The 9,634-nt window shown below is 49.6% G+C and overlaps 1 protein-coding gene across 2 annotated transcripts in view; it reads left to right on the plus strand.

Annotated features, from left to right (window-relative positions):
- Positions 1-543: 543 nt before the first annotated feature.
- The window catches only part of Fam81a (family with sequence similarity 81 member A), a 56,124-nt gene continuing 47,033 nt past the window's right edge, over positions 544-9,634 (plus strand). The window contains exon 1 of one of the 2 annotated variants that reach the window (XM_026779430.1): positions 544-868. The gene's annotated coding sequence lies outside the window, so the exon portion shown is untranslated. Of the gene's footprint in view, positions 869-1,434; positions 1,634-9,634 lie in introns of those variants that run through there. The other variant, XM_005347670.2, reaches the window with a different exon arrangement.

The following is a 9,634-nucleotide window of genomic DNA, read 5'->3' on the forward strand; positions in this document are numbered from 1 at the left end:
TTTTTTTTTTAATGTGAGTTCTGAGGCTAGAACTCAGGTCCTCATTCTTGTAAGGCAAGCAGTTTATCAACCGAGCCATTTCCTCATCCCCCTCAAAAATATGCTAAATGGTGGAAATTCCCAGCAATTCCCCTGCCTTAGGATTGAATCCAATATGCATTTACAGCCTGTGCAGCAGGTGATATGGAAACAGAAGCCATCCCACGAAAGGCACAATGTTAGGTCAGATTGCTGTGGGACAGGACTCGGGCCAGGACCCTCTTGGTCACCATGTTCTTTTTACACATGTTTAATTAATGTGTGTTCGATTGTAATGACCAGGAGAAAAGCAGAGTCCTCTTCCTTTCTCCATCTTCATCTTCTCCATTTCTCCTTGGAGATAAAGCATAGTTTCTAGCACTTGACAGACATTCAATAAACACTGTTGGCTGAATGAATGCTATATTCATTAGCTGTGTGTGTGTGTGTGTGTGTGTGTGTGTGTGTGTGTGTGTTGAAAGAGTTATTACTTTACAGACGAGGAAATTGCAGAACTCCCAAGACCACACACAAATTACTTCAGGATCGTGGATTCCAAGGCCAGACCTATCCAAGTGGATGCACAGCCTATGTTCTTCCCAGCTTCCCCTGAATTGGGGGGCTGTGAGGGCTAGGGAGCCGCTAGACGGGAGCACCTGTACTGGGTAAGCTCGTGCCTCTACGTAAGAGCTCCGAACGAGACGCGGTGAGGCAAGCAAAGGTGGGATCCCCCACTCTGCTTAAATCCCACCCACGGAGAGGAAGCAAAATTGTGAGTGGATCCTGCTGAGAATCCAGCACCGATGCGAAGGAAGACAGAGAGCTAGGATTCTCTGGGAGCTCGGCAGAGGTAGGAGGGCTGGGAGGAAAAGCAGCGTAGCTAGCATTCTTCCCGGGGTCCTGTTTCTTGGACCGATATGTGCGAACCGCGGTGATTCCCTCATAGACACTTGTCGCCTAGAGGGTTCCATCACCTGTGGAGGTGGGGCGACAGAAGGAGCTGTTTACCAGACTGTGATCTCACCCCTAACTTCTTTCCAGTTCGTGATGGAGAGCACAGATAACTATTTTGGTGGGAACCAGGCTTGGCACATAAGGGATGCTAGGATTCTCGGGAGGGTGACGGATGACATTGCGACCTGGAAGATTGGTCTCTCTCATTCAAGCATCCTTCTCTACACCTACCTCTGCCTCCAAGTCGACGCGCCCTACGACGGGACTGAGGTTCCTGAAAGCAAGTCCCCGCCCGCTGACTCCTTGCTGCGAACTGGGTGGGGACCCGCGGTGCTGCGGAAAGGCTATTTTGGGTGTAGGAGCGCGGAGGGAGGAGGGGCGCCGGCGGGCTGGGCGCGGGCGCGCGGGGAAAGCCTCCAGCTCGGGCTGCCACGGCAACCGCGTCCAGGCAACGCGCCCGGAAGCAGCTCTGGGCGGCGCGCGGCGGCTCGCGCCCTTCCCCGGGTGGGGGAGCCGCGAACCCCCGGCCGGGCCGCGCGCGCGCCGACTGGAGCGCGGGCCCGTAGCCGGGTTCGCCCCGCACAGCCCCGTGCTCGCGGCCACCACATCCAGAGCGCCAGCGACGACATGGGCAGCCGCGGCGCGCCCGATCCGCGCGCGGGTGAGTCTCCAGGGGTGCCTCTCCTCCCCACGCGGCCGGGCATCCTGTGGATTCAAGCAGCGGGAGCTCCAGCAGGGACCGTTGATGTGACCTTGGAGCAATCACTCCACGGATAGGCATGGGATGGTGTTGGGGAAATGGGTGAGGGGTGAAGCTGCGCGTGCCCCGTGTGGCACTCTGGACGCGAGAGGGTTAACTGCATGCTGACGCGCAGGGCTGAAGTTGGGCGCAGAGCGCAAGTGGCATTGCATCTTCGCGGGGGCTGCAAGCTAGCAGACAGCAGAACCCCCGAAGGACTGTTTGAGGAGAACCAAGGATGTGCAGAGTTTGCCAGGACTATGACAAGTCTATCACCCCCAGTCAGAGCTGAGTGACCTTGGGTGGGTTAGCCACACTGCTTCCCCGCGGGTTCCCTGTCTCTCTCCAGCTGCAGCGCAAGGCTGTTTTGCTGGTACTGTGAGCTCCTTAATCATGTTTATTCTGCAAGGGATTTCCAATGAGCTGGCTCCCAAAGTGGCCAGAAATGTGTTACCATTTTCTGGAAGATTATGGAGGGAACACTCTGTGGTCCAGGAAGGCTGGTTAAATGCATTGATCAGAATCCCATCGGTGCTCCTAAATCCTAAATCCATTTCATTCTTAAGCTACCGAATACTTCTTTCCAGTAGTTGATCTGGTAGGAAACTTTGTGTCTGAACAGGTAAAATCAAAACCCAGTAGTGGCAGGCAGTGGCAAATTAAAGTGAGTCATTTCTTCAATGTGCAGAAACTGTGTGTGTGTGTGTGTGTGTGTGTGTGTGTTGCGCATGCGTGCACTCATCTTAAAGTCTGTGTGTGCTGGTGTTAGAGATTATTTCACAGAAATTCTGCTGGGCTGGTTTGGATCTCCGGAGAGAATCTCTTGGAAGCAGGGACAAATATTTTGCATTTGGTCTTTAAAGACTGGTGGTGGTGGTGGTGGTGGGGGGAGCTGACAAGGTGGCTCAGTGGGGTAATGTCCTTGTCACCAAGCTTGATGACCCGAGTTTGATCTTCAGAACTCACACTGTGAAAGGAGAGCACCATCCAACCCCCGTAAGTTGTTCTCTGATCTTCACACCCACACAAGGCACACAAGCTAAACAAATAAATATAATGAAATCAACAAATTGGGTTTCTGAGAGTAAATATGTTCTTTATTAAGAAATGTACAGTGCCTCTGCCCCTCTCTCTCTCTCTCTCTCTCTCTCTCTCTCTCTCTCTCTCTCTCTCTTTCTCTCTCTCTGTGTGTGTGTGGTGTGTGTGTGTGTGTGTGTGTGTGTGTGTGTACAGGCTGTGGTATTTCTTCTAATTTTAGCACTGACTGGTACTAAAAATGACAAAGAGGCCGTTTTCCATTTTCCATCCAGAAACTCTTTCCTCTAAGGGGGGACAAGGGGTGCCCAGGATTCTTGTCATTGGACGGTTGAGATGTCTCTGACTTTGTGTTTCAAGGACACTCTTGGTATCTGTGGGAATCTGACTTCCTCTGTGTAAAAAGGTCGCCTGGGAAGCTAAGTTTTCAGTTAATGAGCAAACTTCTGCCAGATGTACCTCAGATAGGTATATCTGAGGGCTTAGAAGTCCTTAATGGGTTACCTGCTAGAAATCTGCCCCCATGCAGATACAAAAATCCCTGTTGCCCAGGAATTCCATCAACCAGCCTACAGCCCTTTAAAGACAAGTCCTCGACCTTAGAGCCTCCATCAGCAGAGGACTCATCCTCTTGCCCCTGCAGCTGCTAACCCATGTGACTTCTGACACTCCGGCTCTCTCCTCTTTTGTGTCTTGCAGACACGCTTCTTCTGTATTTTCATCTTCTGTCTCTGAGTTCATCTCTACTTTCTCCCCTTCTACCAGAGTCTAAGGACATGACTTCCCCCAGAACGCCCCTTTCTGGGATCTGCTCATAGAACCAGGATGACTTGGCCCTAACTCCTTCGTGTCACCTCCAAGCCTTAGAATGTGATATTGTCTTCTTGGCCTCAAGTCTCTCCTTATGTTTCTGGCTTTCAGTATTTCCCAAACCTAATAGCCCCTCAGAATCGCCAGACACGTTTTGAAAAAGACAGGCTCATTTAGACTCTCTCAGATATCGAAATGGAATCATTAGGATGGTTTAAGACCATAAAAAAACCCAAACCAATCAACCAAACTAAACCCTTTCTGTAAAACAACAACAACAACAACAACAACAACAACAACAACAACAACAGATAAGGCTTAGCTCAGCAACATGGTCCGGCAGCTAAAGGCACCTGTTACCAAGACAGACAACCTGAGCTTGCGCCTCAGAATCTACACTGTACAAGGAAAGACGGACACTTTTAAGTTGTCTTCTGACTTACACATGTGTGCCGAAAGGTGCACAATTAAAAAAAAAAGGTTTGTTTATTTTGTCTAAAAATTTAAAAAAAAAGGAGAGAGGAAGGAGAAAACAGTTTATATGATGCTGGCTCAGGCAGGGAAACCACTTCATTTGCGTGTAGGCAGAAGTCATGAACTTGCTGGTTGACTTGGTGTTTCACGTGGAAACTTGCTGCACTTAATGACCTTGCAGTGCCTCAGCCTTGACCCCATGGTTCAGCCTTGACTTCTGTGGCTCAGCCTTGACTCCTGTGGCTCAACCTTGACCCCTATGTCTCAACCTTGACCCCCGTGCTTTGACCCCCATGGCTCAGCCTTGACCCCTGTGGCTCCACCTTGACCCCCAGGCTCCAGCCTTGACCCCTATGGCTCAACCTTGACCCCCAGGCTCCAGCCTTGACCCCTATGGCTCAACCTTGACCCCCAGGACTCTGCCTGCATTTCCCTTCAACCACTAATACCACAGACATGCTGAGTTTGGGCCTGTTTTCCCCTTTCAGGAGCTAGGACTTGGGCTTCTTCCCACTGCACCATCTCTGTTTACCTACTGTGGCTTTCACCATCCCTGAGGATTCCAGCCCTGCATCCTTGGCGTTGCAATGCTTCAGCCTATCTGCAGGGCTCCACATCTTTGGTCTTGACATGTTGATTTTTTTTTTTTTTTGAGTCAAGGTCTCAATATGTAGCCTGGCTAACCTGGTACTCACTCTGTAGACCAGGCTACCCTCAAATTCCGAGAGCTGCCTATCTCTGCCTCCAGCCTGCTGGGATTAAAGGTGTGTACCATGCTGTCATCCTTGGATTCCTTGGATTCCAGTCTCCAATCCCCAAACTACCCCCATTGTCTGTATTTTCTTCTCCTAGCCTGCCAGTCACAGAGACCCCTGAACTGGTTCCATTTTAAATTGATGCTGGCTTTAATTTCATGGAGGCTTGCTTTCCTATGAAACACAAGAATTCCATGTCATGAACTCAGACTGCATACACTTTGCCCTGTGCCACAGCTTTGTACCCTTTAAACCCCAGGTTCCCTTTCAGAAAGTGGCTTTTGACAGAGAAGACGAGAGTGTCCACATTCTCCGTTACTGCCCATCACCTCAGTGTAGGTCCAGTCGTACCCACCTTCACATCTCCAAGTATTTCCTTCTCTACCTCTCTGTGTCCTTGTGTTTCTGGTCTGAAATTCAGGAACATCTCTGTGCCTGTTCTGTGTCTAGCCTAAAGCCATTCCACACCCTCAGCCCCCCACTCTGTCCTTACTACCCCGTTGGGATCTTGTTTTGCTAGAGTCTCCATTCTGTCCCCTAGAACCTTCTCCAGTGAAGGAAGTGATGGTAGTTAATAGCCATGTGTGGCTACAGAGCTTCAGGATGTGACTACTATGACCAAGGACCTGAGTTCTTATTCTCTTATCTACTTATTTTTGAGACAGGGTCTTGTTGTCCAGCCTGGTCTGTGTTTGAACTCACGGTCCTCCTGCCTCAGCCTCCTAGGAGCTGAGATTATATCACTCCTGGCTTGACCTAAATTTTCAATTTATGTGGATTTTAGGGGAGCTTAAACTCAATTGAAACAGCCACAGGGAGCGGTTGGCTGCTGTGTCGGAGGGCAGAGCCTGTGCTCAGGCTGCTCTGTTGATCTCTGTGGAGCTCTTCTCCTCTGATGGATCACTTCCTTTATCTTTCAGGGGAAGCTGCCTCCCCACGGGGCCTCCTAGAGGAGTCTTGGCTGTAGAACTGAGCCTTTTCCCTGCCCTGCTGGTGCCCCTGCTGCCCTCCTCCTGTACCCCTCTTTCTGTCTTCATGCCCTGTCTCCGCAGGTCCTCACATCCCTCATTCGGTGACTTTCTTGCTGGCCCCTAGCTGTACAGGGGACTCTGAATTTGAATTGTTCTCCTTCCCAGCTTCAGTATCAACTCAGAGCCCAACCCTCCTGTGCCCCAGTGGGAGCCAATGCCTTCTCTGGCTGGGGGGCCAACACTTCTTACCCTTGTTTTGTGGACGAAGGGATTAGAGTGGAGGAACACAGCATGATTCAAGGCAGTTCTTAGGGGCAGAGCTGAGATGGGGGCTCTGGCCATCAGACCCAGCGAGATCTTCCACCCCAGCTTGGCTCAGGTCCCTGACGTGGCTATTTTATCACTATTTTATCACTCTGGCTTCCTTAACGATTTCCTTCCCCTGTAATTTTTTTTTCATCTTAAGCTGATTCACATTTATGGAAATGTTTCAACAATAAACCGAAAAGTTCTGATCTCTCTTTCAGCCGCATTCTATAAATATTAACTTTCAGCCACACTTGTTTTATCTTTCTGGCACTTTCTCCCACTCTCTCTTTGCACCTATTTGTGGATGTGTGTGTACAGACACACACTTAACTTGTAATTTCTCCTGCACTGTGTCAGAGCAACAGGGAGAAAATGTACCTGTGCTGTCCCAAATACTCAAGCATGTGTTCCTTTCTTTTAAAAGCACATATTCTTATACAGCCCTTGTCAAAATCAAGAAGTTAAGTTTGAATCAGTGTTACTCTCTAATCTACAGATACTAGTCAGGCGTCCTAATAGTATCTTTATACAGAAGAAGAGGAAGATCTTTTCAAAAGGCTTTGGTTTAGGGATCAGGATCCAATCTAGGGTTTAAAGCACTCCATTTGGTAGTGTGTGTATGTGTGTGTGTGTGTGTGTGTGTGTATACATATACATTTATACTTTTAAATGCAACCTGCTAGTTTATATAATGTTACTTATGTGTATGTTTATAGAGCTGACCATTTGGTACTGGATAGCCAATTGGTGTGCTCTTCCCTGGGTCAGACTATTTCCTCCCCTTCCCAGCATTCCTTTGCTGCCTGTAGTTCTTTGTGTAGGGCTGAGGCCTCAGGGGCTTTCCCCATCCACTTTAGCATCTCTGTTATTGTTTTCCTTGTTCAGCTCAGGTTTGTGCAGCTGTGTTGCTGAGACTTTATGGGTGCAGCTTCCCACATTACCCGGAGACAGAATCTCATGGCAACCCTCCTGAAGCTCTGTCTCTTATAATGTTTTATTTCCCCCACCCCCTTCCTTCCACCATGTTCCCTGAGCCTTAGGTGCAGAAGCTATATTGTAGATGTATCCCCTGGAATGGAGCTCCACAATCCTGCATCTTGATTGGCTGTAGTTTTCTGTAATGGTTTTCTCCGTCACTTTCAGAGAGAAGTTTCCTTGATGAGAGAGTGAGGGTCACACTTACCTGTGGGTCAAAGGACAAATATTTAGAATATAGTTAGGAATGCTGCTGGTATAGTAAGGAGAGGTTGCAGATTCTCCTCCAGGATCCGTGACTTCACCAGCCCCAGATAGTTAGCTATGTTTCCAGCACCAGGCTTGATTTCCCTCTTGTGCAGGCAACTTTTCTCTTTCCACCATGTAGGGCTCAGGGACAAAATTCCTGTTCTCAGGCTTCAGTAGGTGCCTTTACCTGCCCCCTCCCCCTTTTTAGATAAGATCATATTCCCAGGCTGGTCTCATAACTTACAGCAATCCTCCTGCCTTAGCCTTTCAAATACTGGGGTTCCAGGAGTGACCCAACCTGCCAGGCTCTTCAGGTGAGTATTGTGTTGCCTTAGCTATCCACCTCTTCCTCCTTCCCTTCCTTCTCAGAGAGTCCCCCAAGTAGTCTGGTTTGACCTGGAACTTTTGATCCTCCTGCCTCCTGTTTAGTTTGGTTTCTTTAATCTGGGTCAGTTTCCCAACTGTTTTGTCTTTTATGACGTTGACACTTAAGAAGGGTCCAGCCTGTGTGTGTGTTGTAGCTCTATGATTGGGCTTGTGGTTATAGTCTGAATGGGGATATTGTGTCCTGTCCCCTGGGCCACCCAGGGGGTTTCCTGATCTCACCCTCTCTGAGACAGTTCTTGAACCCCTGAGTCTGTGCTGATCTGCTTCTTGTCACAGTCTCAGGGCTGGCAGTTGTTATGTGTGGAGGTGTATCCTTCACAACCTCCCTTCTTTTATCAGTCCTTCTGCTTGGGGAGGTGTGGCGTCCAAAGCCTCTGCAGGCATGGTGACCTCAGTGACCCTGCTTCTCTCACCAGCTGCTTTCCGGCAGAACCTCTTGTGTTTGCTCTTGGCTCTTAGTCACCATTTCCTCCACTCTGCCCTCTCCTAATCCTCCCTAGGCTGCCTCAGTTCAACGACTACCCTGGAATACCCGGCTCAGATGCCTGCTCCTCAGAGCCTGGTTCCCACAGCCCTGCCATCTGCTTGATGGCCTAGCCTGGTTCCTGCTACTGTGTTGTGTTTCTCACCACATTTGCTGGAGGCTTACTAGTGTTAATTCCTGTTTAATAGATGGTCCTGTGGCATGGGGGCTCCATTCTCTCAGCATTGTGGAAGCTCAGTGAATATTTGATAACTGGATTTGTTATTTCTTTTTTATTTATTTCGTGTGTGTGTGTGTGTGTGTGTGTAGGCCTGAGTCTGATGTAGGCTCTCAGTTATTATTTCACAGTGTCCACTGGGGAAGGGTCTCTCAATCAAACTCAGAGCTTGTTGATGTGGTTAGCCAGGTTGCTCTGGGGATCCTGTCTCTGCCTTTATAGGCAGAATTACAGTGGGCTGGCATAGTTATATGGGTTCTGGGGATCTGAACTTTGTTCCTAATGCTTGGGAGAGTGAAGGGCTTTAGCCCCTGCGCCCTTTCCCCTCTCACACTACAGGATTTGCTTCGGTAATTAAGCAAGGCATTCTCAGAGCCACGGAGGTGCTCGGTGGTGTGGCTGGTGGGTATGAGACCTGTGTCCATCCCAAGAGTCAGGTGCGGTTTGGATCTTTAACAAAATGGTGGGTCACTTGAGTATCAACACCCCCTCTCTCTCTTCTCCCCTCTCTCCCTCATTCTGTGTGTGATGTAGATATGTGTTTGCATGCTTGTGGGCTCATGCCTGTGGAGACCAGTACTTGACCTTGGTGTCTTGATGGTTTGTTGAGGCAGCCTCTGGACTGAAGCCAGAGCTCCCTGACCGGCTGGTCTAGCTAATCAGCTTGCCCCGTGACTCTCCCGTCTCTGCTTCCCCGAGCCCTGAGATTGCAGGTGTACTGCTATGCCCACCTGGCATTTACACGAGTGTTTGGGATCTGAACCTGGGTGCTCAGCCTTTACTTACCGAACCATCACCCCAATCTCTATTTTTTTCTCTCTTTCCCTCTTCATCCTTGAAAAGGGTCCCATGCGATCCAGGCTGGCTTCAAATTCATTATGTCGCCAAGGATGCCCTTCAACTTTCCATCCTTCATCCTCTACCACCTGAGTGCTAGGGCCACAGAGCTGTGCAGCCCCACGCCTAGCTTTCTGTGACTCAGGGGATGGGGTCCCGGGCTTTGTTTGTGGGAAGCAAGCACCAACTGAGCACCTTCCCCAGAGCTTGAGGAGGTGTCTCCATGCTGTAGGTGAAATAAATGCTTCCGATAACGTCTTAATTGGGGTGTGTGTTAAGACAGCGAGCACGTGTGGTTGGGAAAAAGGAGTAGAGAAACCGACCAGCATATTTAAAGTGGCTCATGTGGTTCTTCACACCTCAAGTGAGCAGCTGAAAGTGAGAGAAGGGATTCGCTCCTGTTTCCTCCCGGAGAGTGAG

The sequence above is a fragment of the Microtus ochrogaster genome, chromosome 5 (assembly GCF_000317375.1).
Source record: "Microtus ochrogaster isolate Prairie Vole_2 chromosome 5, MicOch1.0, whole genome shotgun sequence".
NCBI classification, from domain to species: domain Eukaryota; kingdom Metazoa; phylum Chordata; class Mammalia; order Rodentia; family Cricetidae; genus Microtus; species Microtus ochrogaster.